Source organism: Acipenser ruthenus, chromosome 35, assembly GCF_902713425.1.
Source record: "Acipenser ruthenus chromosome 35, fAciRut3.2 maternal haplotype, whole genome shotgun sequence".
Lineage (NCBI taxonomy): Eukaryota > Metazoa > Chordata > Actinopteri > Acipenseriformes > Acipenseridae > Acipenser > Acipenser ruthenus.
The window spans coordinates 4,276,345-4,288,879 of NC_081223.1; the positions used below are offsets into that span (position 1 = coordinate 4,276,345).

At 38.1% G+C, this 12,535-nt stretch overlaps 9 non-coding genes across 9 annotated transcripts; 8 read left to right on the plus strand and 1 right to left on the minus strand.

Moving 5' to 3' along the window:
• Window positions 1-1,927: 1,927 nt before the first annotated feature.
• Window positions 1,928-2,000, plus strand: trnak-cuu (transfer RNA lysine (anticodon CUU)). Its single transcript has one exon. It is a non-coding gene; the product is annotated as a tRNA-Lys (tRNA).
• Window positions 2,001-2,344: 344 nt separating this feature from the next.
• On the plus strand, window positions 2,345-2,455 carry trnal-caa (transfer RNA leucine (anticodon CAA)). The gene is made up of 2 exons: window positions 2,345-2,382; window positions 2,410-2,455. It is a non-coding gene; the product is annotated as a tRNA-Leu (tRNA).
• Window positions 2,456-5,105: 2,650 nt separating this feature from the next.
• On the plus strand, window positions 5,106-5,177 carry trnaw-cca (transfer RNA tryptophan (anticodon CCA)). Its single transcript has one exon. It is a non-coding gene; the product is annotated as a tRNA-Trp (tRNA).
• An 894-nt stretch (window positions 5,178-6,071) lies between these two features.
• Window positions 6,072-6,144, plus strand: trnaf-gaa (transfer RNA phenylalanine (anticodon GAA)). Its single transcript has one exon. It is a non-coding gene; the product is annotated as a tRNA-Phe (tRNA).
• Window positions 6,145-6,279: 135 nt separating this feature from the next.
• Window positions 6,280-6,353, minus strand: trnan-guu (transfer RNA asparagine (anticodon GUU)). The gene has a single exon. It is a non-coding gene; the product is annotated as a tRNA-Asn (tRNA).
• A 1,006-nt stretch (window positions 6,354-7,359) lies between these two features.
• On the plus strand, window positions 7,360-7,470 carry trnal-caa (transfer RNA leucine (anticodon CAA)). The gene is made up of 2 exons: window positions 7,360-7,397; window positions 7,425-7,470. It is a non-coding gene; the product is annotated as a tRNA-Leu (tRNA).
• A 2,690-nt stretch (window positions 7,471-10,160) lies between these two features.
• Window positions 10,161-10,232, plus strand: trnaw-cca (transfer RNA tryptophan (anticodon CCA)). The gene has a single exon. It is a non-coding gene; the product is annotated as a tRNA-Trp (tRNA).
• A 910-nt stretch (window positions 10,233-11,142) lies between these two features.
• On the plus strand, window positions 11,143-11,215 carry trnaf-gaa (transfer RNA phenylalanine (anticodon GAA)). Its single transcript has one exon. It is a non-coding gene; the product is annotated as a tRNA-Phe (tRNA).
• A 970-nt stretch (window positions 11,216-12,185) lies between these two features.
• Window positions 12,186-12,296, plus strand: trnal-caa (transfer RNA leucine (anticodon CAA)). The gene is made up of 2 exons: window positions 12,186-12,223; window positions 12,251-12,296. It is a non-coding gene; the product is annotated as a tRNA-Leu (tRNA).
• The last annotated feature ends 239 nt before the right edge of the window (window positions 12,297-12,535 follow it).

The following is a 12,535-nucleotide window of genomic DNA, read 5'->3' on the forward strand; positions in this document are numbered from 1 at the left end:
GACTGAACCTCATATCTGTCTGTGTTTAATACCGACAATACCGACGTTAATAATGAACATTATAAATAATATTAATACCACAAACCTAATAATAATACATTAACAACTATAAAACAGCTCTACATTTAAAAAGAAAAATGAAATTAAATAATACAAATTCGAAAACAACCATTTGTGGAGTAGAGGTTAGGGCTCTGGACTCTTGACCGGAGGGTCGTTGGTTCAAATCCCGGTGGGGACACTGCTGCTGTACCCTTGAGCAAGGTACTTTACCTAGATTGCTCCAGTAAAAACCCAACTGTATAAATGGGTAATTGTATGTAAAAATAATGTGATATCTTGTAACAATTGTAAGTCCCCCTGGATAAGGGCGTCAGCTAAGAAATAAATAAATAATAATAATTTTTACATTATTGTCTACATGCATCATCTCAGATAATTACAGTGTCATTTATCAGACCCTTCGGCGTTGTCTTTTGAAGAATTAAACCTGCCAGATCGAACGCAGGCTAACATTCAATTAATCAATCTATCTATTAATCATATATATTTTCTATCGCGCCCGATATGCGCTTCACAAAATCTACTTAAAAACAACAAAATATCTAATTGTAAGGCTGGTCGAACAAAATAAGTCTTCAGTGTAATTTTAAACAAAGAGCGCTTTCCACGATTTAAGATGCTTTAGAGAGACAGAATATTGGAATTGGCAGCCGAAACTGGGGGATAAAACTACCTGTGATCAAAGTGGGCAGAAAAGTTGCATACTTTGCATACCGTATTTGGGAGAAAAGAAAACGGATCATCTCTGATTTGCAACGTTTCCATGGTTCGGCCCGGCCACTGCCGTGTGTCTGGTTAAAACGATGTTCAGTTTTTTTTTTTTTTCTGCTGCTTGGTAATTCAGTCATGAGGCAGCTGTAGCAGAGTGGCGCAGCGGAAGCGTGCTGGGCCCATAACCCAGAGGTCGATGGATGGAAACCATCCTCTGCTAGCTTGTTTTTCTTCTGTTAGCAAACTAGTTTTTTTTTTAAATATTAACTGAAGCAATTAATTAATATTACATATCGTAATCAAGGATGATATAATGCGCAAAGATACTTGTCTCATAAGAGCTGAAATAAATTATAGCGCTTTGATATTATGTTACTAACGGATTGTTTAGAAATGTACGTAATTATATTACAACTATTCTAAAAAAGAATGTTATCTCGAAAAAGGAGGCTTGACAAGCTGAAATTGCTCAGCTGGGAGAGCGTTAGACTGAAGATCTAAAGGTCCCTGGTTTGATCCCGGGTTTCGGCAAACAAGAAGACGATATTTGTTTTGTATTATTTTGAACTAAAAAAACAGAGCACATTCATTCTTCAGCGTAATTGGATGAAATAACAGCGTATCAGAGTGCCATTTTCTAATGTGATTAAGAAATGCAAAAAACATCGTCCCTGGGTGGGCTTGAACCACCAACCTTTCGCTTAACAGCCGAACGCGCTAACCGATTGCGCCACAGAGACCAACCTGTTAAGCAGCCAAAGCATACGGGAGTGATGAGCAAGGCGAGATGCTGCAGAACGTGATCGAGGGAGCAGAACTCATCAGAACCTGAGATCACATCTAAGAAGAAAGCAACACGGGGCAGGAAAGTCTATGTAATCGATTATGGAAGCACAGCATATGTCGTTTTGTTAGATAACACCCTGGGAGACAACAGAGCAGTGTGTGTAAATAGCTACAATGGAAACCATATACTTACGACTTAATTTTGATACAGAACTGTGGTCATGTGTAATCTGTTTTCATTATGATAAGAAAACTACAGTTCCGTGGATTATATTTGGAATCTTTGGTTCTGTCATTCACTTTTTTCTCAAATAAGATGACAAATTATAGCTCAGTTGGTTACAGTGAAAGACACCTCGAAAAGTCAGCCCGGCTAGCTCAGTCGGTAGAGCATGAGACTCTTAATCTCAGGGTCGTGGGTTCGAGCCCCACGTTGGGCGTCCTTTTTAAATACATATTGAAGATGTTTCTTCGAGACAACGGAGCAAAGTCTGATTCTGTTCACATTGTATACAGTATTGCAACAAAATTACTTATTGGTCATTGTCAAATAGCAATTGCTATTGTAAAAAGCATGCATCGTTTCTAGCTATAACGAAATTGAAATAAATAATCTTACTTTTTTGGGTTGACTTCAATCCGTTTCTTTTTTTTAGAATTGTTTTAGCATCATTCATGGAGCATCAGTTGGTATGTGCGTAATAAACCCAATCGGGCCTTGATACGACCCCCTAGTGTGTGCTGAAATAAATAATGCGTTTTTCTACATTAACAAACGCAGCTTGTCAGAATGGCCGAGTGGTCTAAGGCGCCAGAGTCAAGGACTCTGTCTTTCTAAAGAATTGTGTGTTCTGGTCTCTGAATGGAGGCGTGGGTTCAAATCCCACTTCTGACAGTTGACTTTTACTTATTTTTAAAAATAATAAATTTCAGCACTCAATACCATTTTAATTTCCATTTTAAATCGGACTAAAATAGTGTTCCTAACACAGATTGCATTTTTGTTGTAAACAGACTACTTGTTAACGTCACTGAAAAATATTTTGTGTCCAAACATGTTATTTAACTTGATTGTTTTAAAATTCCAAATAACATATTACTTTGAAAAACATCTCCGTCGACCACTGGATCGTGGTCTCAGGCTGGGGCGTGGACCATTGAGAACAGTATAAACCATCTATTACTAGACGCAGCTTACAGGAGAAATGCCCTCCTTTAACATGCTAGGATGATCGACTTCGGCATTCTCCAACTGCTGTTTACATTTTCTAACACGTTATGAGGAAGAACAATATTTTGGTGTCCAAACATGTGTTATTTAATTTGATTGTTTTAATATTCCAAATAACATATTACTTTGAAAAACATATATTTTTTAATACAGTCCTATTTGAGTATTTAAAATATGGTTATATTCCAATGCCAGCAACGGTGTGTTAATTTAACGGAGCGCCTAACGCCGCTCGGAACGTTCGCATTTTTAAATCCTAACGGTCTCTCCTCAGCTGAGCGGAATGTTCACGAGCCGGTTGCCTAGCAGCGTCTCCCCCTCCTTCTCTGCCCCGCCGTCTCGCCCTCTCTCGTTGCTCCAGCTAGGAGTTCAAATTTAGCTTCGTTATATCTGCGCAATTCTTTACTAACTTTTACAAATTAGCTTATTAGGGGCTTCGTGTTTTTAAGATGGTTCCGGTGCAGTCCGGACAGACTGGTGCATCATTACAGTATACCGCACTGCGCTCAGCTCAGTGTGGCCGCTGATACACAAAATAATGAACGACTGTTTAAATAAATCACATGTATTGCTTTTTAATGCTAAATATGTATCTGGTATTCTAAGTATTATCAACAATTAATAATTCAGCTCTATTCATATTCAGAATGTAATACAGTATTAAAACTATCAAACTGACTGGAAACATGGAACACATTAATTGCGATCGATTCGATACCAATAGGATTACATAAGAGCTGTTGTGTATAGACAATGTCATAAACGCCGAAATGAACACGGACGGTCTTTATTAAGGGCTGAATCGTTTAGATGTTCGAGAGATCTAGGTGTACTGGACAAATCTACTGGATTTTTTCCAAATCGTAAGTGTACCGCCTGTGATAATACATTTAAAACTAAGAAAATGCACAAGCCATACAACGAAAAAAAAGAGTACAGTATCTTACAAGTGATTGTGCTTCAGCTCATGTCATTAATGTGATTTCTTGTCCTAGCCATTTGCAATATGATGGTAAAACTACTAGACAGTTACAATTGCGCATTAATGAGCGAACATAAAAGTTCAATTAGGAGAAAATATATTCATCCACCACTAGCAAGACATTTTGTAGATGCCAAACATTCCGTTTCAGATCTTAAATTCTGTGGCATACAAACATTTTCAAGATCGCAGTGGTGGTAATGTCACGGGTGACGAATGTGTTGATTATTATTTTATTCAGTGTTATCACTTATGATTTTTGAATTTTAATTGGATTGGTTTTCCTTTTTTTGCACAGTTTGTTAATTTGAATTATTGTTTTATTTTTGAGCATTAGATGCATTTTAATGTGTATTTGTTCACTTAACCATACGTCATCCACTCTCTGGTCCAGACCTCCTCTTAGGGCTCCTGTCCAGACGCCTGTTTGGGCAGCCCTCTCCATAGGGTGCTGCGCTTCAGCTGAAGTCCTCAGGAGAGATCCTGATATCCTGACATAAACCACGAACGCAAAGGTTCTTGTCAGTACCTCTTTTCAAATGTCTTCATTCGCCAAATTCCGCAGTCCTCCCAGAGTGAGTCTACGGAAAAAAATAACAAAACGAAACTGACACTGTCCGTGCACAAAAAAAAAACCCAACCATTCGCTGTCTAATCTCGTCTTCTTTATTTTCGTTTACTTCCCTCAGCTTCTCTCTCTTTCCTATTCCGGTATCTCCTAGTTCCATGCTCCCAGTCTCTTAGTTCCTCACCCTTTTTATACCTCAAAGCCCTTCTAATTCCAGGTGTCTACAGGTACCTGCAATTGTTTGGGGCGGGACCTGAGGTCCGTGTGCACAGTGCTTCTGATAAACAAAACAAAAAATACTTTAATTACGAACTCCGTTTCACCCGTGCACCAAACAAAACAGACAAATAATAATCAACACAGCAAAAACACAGTGCAAAGCAAACAGAAAATTATGAAAAGAAAAAAAAAACGATCTAAATAAAATATTCACACAATACTAATTAATACGTGCAGAAAATAAATAAATAAACACAGGCATATGATTCCCAGCCAATACAACTGTGTTTATGCCCACGTTTCAAATAATGAAATTTCTAAAAGCAAATCGTATTGTTTTATGTTTTCTTTACTTTAAAAGCTGAGAATCAAACACACTTCCGAAAACTTCATAGCCCTGCTGGCTACGAACAAGTATTGAGTCGTCTGTTTCCCATGACCCTGGTGATACCCCGTGTTTTCCTAGTATCAGCGTCGGCATTACCATGCGTTTGGCATGCTTGCTGTACACTCTAGCATTGCATAACAAGCTACCATTACAGCTGGACTTCGTGGCGCAACGGTAGCGCGTCTGACTCCAGATCAGAAGGTTGCGTGTTCAAATCACGTCGAGGTCAAAGCCGCCTTTGTTTTTATTCCGCACTATTTCATTTTTTAACGTGTTTGAATTTGACTGTTTCCGGACATTTATTTATACAATTTAGCCTATACAACATATTGATTGTATAGCGATCAAACAGATATTTATTGTATTGCGATTCATTTTTATGTTTTATTTGATACAGCACAATAAACTAAAGTGAATCCGAAATTACTGTTGACCAGTTGGGTAATAAAGTCATATTAACACTTCCTTGCATGAGATAGTGAAAATGTGTGTAACCTTTCAGTAAGTATTTTAAATTCATTTGGGAAGGTTTAAGATTGTGAAGAAGTTTAAATATGCTGCGTATTTGCGCATTGGGAACTTTGCATAATGACGTTTTTATTAATGACACTTTCTTACGGACAGTAGTCAGGGTGATGATACAAGACCAGAGCCAATACTTGCTATTTGCTTGTCCTTTCACTACCATATTCTATTGTGCTTGTTCAGAATACGCGTGAATCCTGAAAACATCTCGTTAATATTTAAACAAAGCCAGCAGTCACTTTATTGATCACCCTGTGGATTAACCGCTATTGGAATACAGATGATTGTGTTAAAGATGTTAATAGACTTTCTATGTACACGTTTTAGAGCTAAGCGTTTCTTGAGGCAGTTCAAGCGTGGCACTTTCAGGCAACCAGTTCCAGTGTTTGCCTTTTGGACTTACTCTGGAAGGAATACAAAAAAAAAAAAAAAAAAGCATTTGTTGAGAACCGCATTTGGGAGAAAACTTAACAGTTTCGAAAAGCATTTGTAAAGGCTTCGGATTCTATTATGGTGTTGCCGAGCTCTTGAACGTTTTTCATTACAGGTTTACTGGATTGCCAAAAAGAATGCTATCTCGAAACCTCAGTCTTGTCACGCCGAAATAGCTCAGTTGGGAGAGCGTTAGACTGAAGATCTAAAGGTCCCTGGTTCGATCCCGGGTTTCGGCAAACAACAAGACGATATTGGTTTTGTATTATTTTGAACTAAAAAAACAGAGCACATTCATTCTTCAGCGTAATTGGATGAAATAACAGCGTATCAAAGTGCCATTTTCTAATGTGATTAAGAAATGCAAAAAACATCGTCCCTGGGTGGGCTTGAACCACCAACCTTTCGGTTAACAGCCGAACGCGCTAACCGATTGCGCCACAGAGACCAACCTGTTAAGCAGCCAAAGCATACGGGAGTGATGAGCAAGGCGAGATGCTGCAGAACGTGATCGAGGGAGCAGAAGTCATCAGAACCTGAGATCACATCTAAGAAGAAAGCAACACGGGGCAGGAAAGTCTATGTAATCGATTATGGAAGCACAGCATATGTCGTTTTGTTAGATAACACCCTGGGAGACAACAGAGCAGTGTGTGTAAATAGCTACAATGGAAACCATATACTTACGACTTAATTTTGATACAGAACTGTGGTCATGTGTAATCTGTTTTCATTATGATAAGAAAACTACAGTTCAGTGGATTATATTTGGAATCTTTGGTTCTGTCATTCAATTATTTCTCAAATAAGATGACAAATTAATAGCTCAGTTGGTTACAGTGAAAGACACCTCGAAAAGTCAGCCCGGCTAGCTCAGTCGGTAGAGCATGAGACTCTTAATCTCAGGGTCTCTGAATGGAGGCGTGGGTTCAAATCCCACTTCTGACAGTTGACTTTTACTTATTTTTAAAAATAATAAATTTCAGCACTCAATACCATTTTAATTTCCATTTTAAATCGGACTAAAATAGTGTTCCTAACACAGATTGCATTTTTGTTGTGTGAGACTCTTAATCTCAGGGTCGTGGGTTCGAGCCCCACGTTGGGCGTCCTTTTTAAATACAAATTTAAGATGTTTCTTCGAGACAACGGAGCAAAGTCTGATTCTGTTCACATTGTATACAGTATTGCAACAAAATTACTTATTGGTCATTGTCAAATAGCAATTGCTATTGTAAAAAGCATGCATCGTTTATAGCTATAACGATATTGAAATAAATAATCTTACTTTTTTGGGTTGACTTCAATCCGTTTCTTTTTTTTTAGAATTGTCTTAACATCATTCATGGAGCATCAGTTGGTATGTGCGTAATAAACCCAATCGGGCCTTGATACGACCCCCTAGTGTGTGCTGAAATAAATAATGCGGTTTTCTACATTAGCAAACGCAGCTTGTCAGAATGGCCGAGTGGTCTAAGGCGCCAGACTCAAGGACTCTGTCTTTCTAAAGAATTGTGTGTTCTGGTCTCTGAATGGAGGCGTGGGTTCAAATCCCACTTCTGACAGTTGACGTTTACTTATTTTTAAAAATAATACATTTTAGCACTCAATACCATTTTAATTTCCATTTTAAATCGGACTAAAATAGTGTTCCTAACACAGATTGCATTTTTGTTGTAAACAGACTACTTGTTAACGTCACTGAAAAATATTTTGTGTCCAAACATGTTATTTAACTTGATTGTTTTAAAATTCCAAATAACATATTACTTTGAAAAACATCTCCGTCGACCACTGGATTGCGGTCTCAGGCTGGGACGTGGACCATTGAGAACAGTATAAACCATCTATTACTAGACGCAGCTTACAGGAGAAATGCCCTCGTTTAACATGCTAGGATGATCGACTTCGGCATTCTCCAACTGCTGTTTACATTTTCTAACACGTTATGAGGAAGAACAATATTTTGGTGTCCAAACGTGTTATTTAATTTGATTGTTTTAATATTCCAAATCACATATTACTTTGAAAAACATATATTTTTTTAATACAGTCCTATTTGAGAATTTAAAATATGGTTATATTCAAATGCCAGCAACGGTGTGTTAATTTAACGAAGCGCCTAACGCCGCTCGGAACGTTCGCATTTTTAAATCCTAACGGTCTCTCCTCAGCTGAGCGGAATGTTCACGAGCCGGTTGCCTAGCAGCGTCTCCTCCTCCTTCTCTGCCCCGCCCTCTCGTCCTCTCTCGTTGTACCAGCTAGGAGTTCAAATTTAGCTTCGTTATATTAGCGCAACTCTTTACTAACTTTTACAAATTAGTTTATTAGGGGCTTCGTGTTTTTAAGATGGTTCAGGTGCAGTCCGGACAGACTGACTGGAGCATCATTACAGTATACCGCACTGCGCTCAGCTTTGTGTGGCCGCTGATACACAAAATAATGAACGACTGTTTAAATAAATCACATGTATTGCTTTTTAATGCTAAATATGTATCTGGTATTCTAAGTATTATCAACAATTAATAATTCAGCTCTATTCATATTCAGAATGTAATACAGTATTAAAACTATCAAACTGACTGGAAACATGGAACACATTAATTGCGATCGATTCGATACCAATAGGATTACATAAGAGCTGTTGTGTATAGACAATGTCATAAACGCCGAAATGAACACGGACGGTCTTTATTAAGGGCTGACTCGTTTAGATGTTCGAGAGATCTAGGTGTACTGGACAAATCTACTGGATTTGTTTTCCAAATCGTAAGTGTACCGCCTGTGATAATACATTTAAAACTAAGAAAATGTACAAGCCATACAACGAAAAAAAAGAGTACAGTATCTTACAAGTGATTGTGCTTCAGCTCATGTCATTAATGTGATTTCTTGTCCTAGCCATTTGCAATATGATGGTAAAACTACTAGACAGTAACAATTGCGCATTAATGAGCGAACATAAAAGTTCAATTAGGAGAAAATATATTCATCCACCACTAGCTAGACATTTTGTAGATGCCAAATATTCCGTTTCAGATCTTAAATTCTGTGGCATACAAACATTTTCAAGATCGCAGTGGTGGTAATGTCACGGGTGACGAATGTGTTGATTATTATTTTATTCAGTGTTATCACTTAAGATTTTTGAATTTTAATTGGATTGGTTTTCCTTTTCTGCACAGTTTGTTTATTTGAATTATTGTTTTATTTTTGAGCATTAGATGCATTTTAATGTGTATTTGTTCACTTAACTATACGTCATCCTCTCTCTGGTCCAGACCTCCTCTTAGGGCTCCTGTCCAGACGCCTGTTTGGGCAGCCCTCTCCATAAGGTGCTGCGCTTCAGCTGAAGTCCTCAGGAGAGATCCTGATATCCTGACATAAACCACGAACGCAAAGGTTCTTGTCAGTACCTCTTTTCAAATGTCTTCAATCACCAAATTCCGCAGTCCTCCCAGAGTGAGTCTACGAGAAGAAAATAACAAAACGAACCTGACACTGTCCGTGCACAAAAAAACCCCAACCACTCGCTGTCTAATCTCGTCCTCTTTATTTTAGTTTACTTCCCTCGGCTTCTCTCTCTTTCCTATTCCGGTATCTCCTAGTTCCATGCTCCCAGTCTCTTAGTTCCTCACCCTTTTTATACCTCAAAGCCCTTCTAATTCCAGGTGTGTACAGGTACCTGCAATTGTTTGGGGCGGGACCTGAGGTCCGTGTGCACAGTTCTTCTGATAAACAAAACAAAAAAATACTTTAATTACGAACTCCGTTTCACCCGTGCACCAAACAAAACAGACAAATAATAATCAACACAGCAAAAACACAGTGCAAAGCAAACAGAAATTTTTGAAAATTATGAAAAGAAAAAAAAAACGATCTAAATAAAATGTTCACACACGATCTAAATAAAATATTCACACAATACTAATTAATACGTGCAGAAAATAAATAAATAAACACAGGCATATGATTCCCAGCCAATACAACTGTGTTTATGCCCACGTTTCAAATAATGAAATTTCTAAAAGCAAATCGTATTGTTTTATGTTTTCTTTACTTTTAAAGCTGAGAATCAAACACACTTCCGACAACTTCATAGCCCTGCTGGCTACGAACAAGTATTGAGTCGGCTGTTTCCCATGACCCTGGTGATACCCCGTGTTTTCCTAGTATCAGCGTCGGCATTACCATGTGTTTGGCATACTTGCTGTACACTCTAGCATTGCATGATAACAAGCTGCCATTACAGCTGGACTTCGTGGCGCAACGGTAGCGCGTCTGACTCCAGATCAGAAGGTTGCGTGTTCAAATCACGTCGAGGTCAAAGCCGCCTTTGTTTTTATTCCGCACTATTTCATTTTTTAACGTGTTTGAATTTGACTGTTTCCGGGCATTTATTTATACAATTTAGCCTATACAACATATTGATTGTATAGCGATCAAACAGATATTTATTGTATTGCGATTCATTTTTATGTTTCATTTGATACAGCACAATAAACTAAAGTGAATCCGAAATTACTGTTGACCAGTCTTCATTGACACAGTTGGGTAATAAAGTCATATTAACACTTCCTTGCATGAGATAGTGAAAATGTGTGTAACCTTTCAGTAAGTATTTTAAATTCATTTGGGAAGGTTTAAGATTGTGAAGAAGTTTAAATATGCTGCGTATTTGCGCATTGGGAACTTTGCATAATGACGTTTTTATTAATGACACTTTCTTACGGACAGTAGGCAGGGTGATGATACAAGACCAGAGCCAATAAACATGCTATTTGCTTGTCCTTTCACTACCATATTCTATCGTGCTTGCTCAGAATACGCGTGAATCCTGAAAACATCTCGTTAATATTTAAACAAAGCCAGCAGTCACTTTATTGATCACCCTGTGGATTAACCGCTATTGGAATACAGATGATTGTGTTAAAGATGTTAATAGACTTTCTATGTACACGTTTTAGAGCTAAGCGTTTCTTGAGGCAGTTCAAGCGCGGCACTTCCAGGCAACCAGTTCCAGTGTTTGCCTTTTGGACTTACTCTGGAAGGAATACAAAAAAAAAAAAAAAAAAACATTTGTTGAGAACCGCATTTGGGAGAAAACTTAACAGTTTCGAAAGCATTTGTAAAGGCTTCGGATTCTATTATGGTGTTGCCGAGCTGTTGAAAGTTTTTCATTACAGGTTTACTGGATTGCCAAAAAGAATGCTATCTCGAAACATCAGTCTAGTCACGCCAAAATAGCTCAGTTGGGAGAGCGTTAGACTGAAGATCTAAAGGTCCCTGGTTCGATCCCGGGTTTCGGCAAACAACAAGACGTTATTGGTTTTGTATTATTTTGAACTAAAAAAAACAGAGCACATTTATTCTTCAGCGTAATTGGATGAAATAACAGCGTATTAGAGTGCCATTTTCTAATGTGATTAATTTGTCATCTTATTTGAGAAAATAGTGAATGACAGAACCAAAGATTCCAAATATAATCCACTGAGCTGTAGCTTTCTTATTATAATGAAAACAGATTACACATGACCACAGTTCTGTATCAAAATTAAGTCGTAAGTATATGGTTTCCATTGTAGCTATTTACACACACTGCTCTGTTGTCTCCCAGGGTGTTATCTAACAAAACGACATATGCTGTGCTGCCATAATTGATTACATAGACTTTCCTGCCCCGTGTTTCTTTCTTCTTAGATGTGATCTCAGGTTCTGATGAGTTCTGCTCCCTCGATCACGTTCTGCAGCATCTCGCCTTGCTCATCACTCCCGTATGCTTTGGCTGCTTAACAGGTTGGTCTCTGTGGCGCAATCGGTTAATAGCTCAGTTGGTTACAGTGAAAGAAACTACGAAAAGTCAGCCCGGCTAGCGCAGTCGGTAGAGCATGAGACTCTTAATCTCAGGGTCGTGGGTTCGAGCCCCACGTTGGGCGTCCTTTTTAAATACAAATTGAAGATGTTTCTTCGAGACAACGGAGCAAAGTCTGATTCAGTTCACATTGTATACAGTATTGCAACAAAATTACTTATTGGTCATTGTCAAATAGCAATTGCTATTGTAAAAAGCATGCATCGTTTATAGCTATAACGATATTGAAATAAATAATCTTACTTTTTTGGGTTGACTTCAATCCGTTTCTTTTTTTTAGAATTGTCTTAACATCATTCATGGAGCATCAGTTGGTATGTGCGTAATAAACCCAATCGGGCCTTGATACGACCCCCTAGTGTGTGCTGAAATAAATAATGCGGTTTTCTACATTAGCAAACGCAGCTTGTCAGAATGGCCGAGTGGTCTAAGGCGCCAGACTCAAGGACTCTGTCTTTCTAAAGAATTGTGTGTTCTGGTCTCTGAATGGAGGCGTGGGTTCAAATCCCACTTCTGACAGTTGACTTTTACTTATTTTTAAAAATAATAAATTTCAGCACTCAATACCATTTTAATTTCCATTTTAATTCGGACTAAAATAGTGTTCCTAAAACAGATTGCATTTTTGTTGTAAACAGACTACTTGTTAACGTCACTGAAAAATATTTTGTGTCCAAACATGTTATTTAACTTGATTGTTTTAAAATTCCAAATAACATATTACTTTGAAAAACATCTCCGTCGACCACTGGATCGTG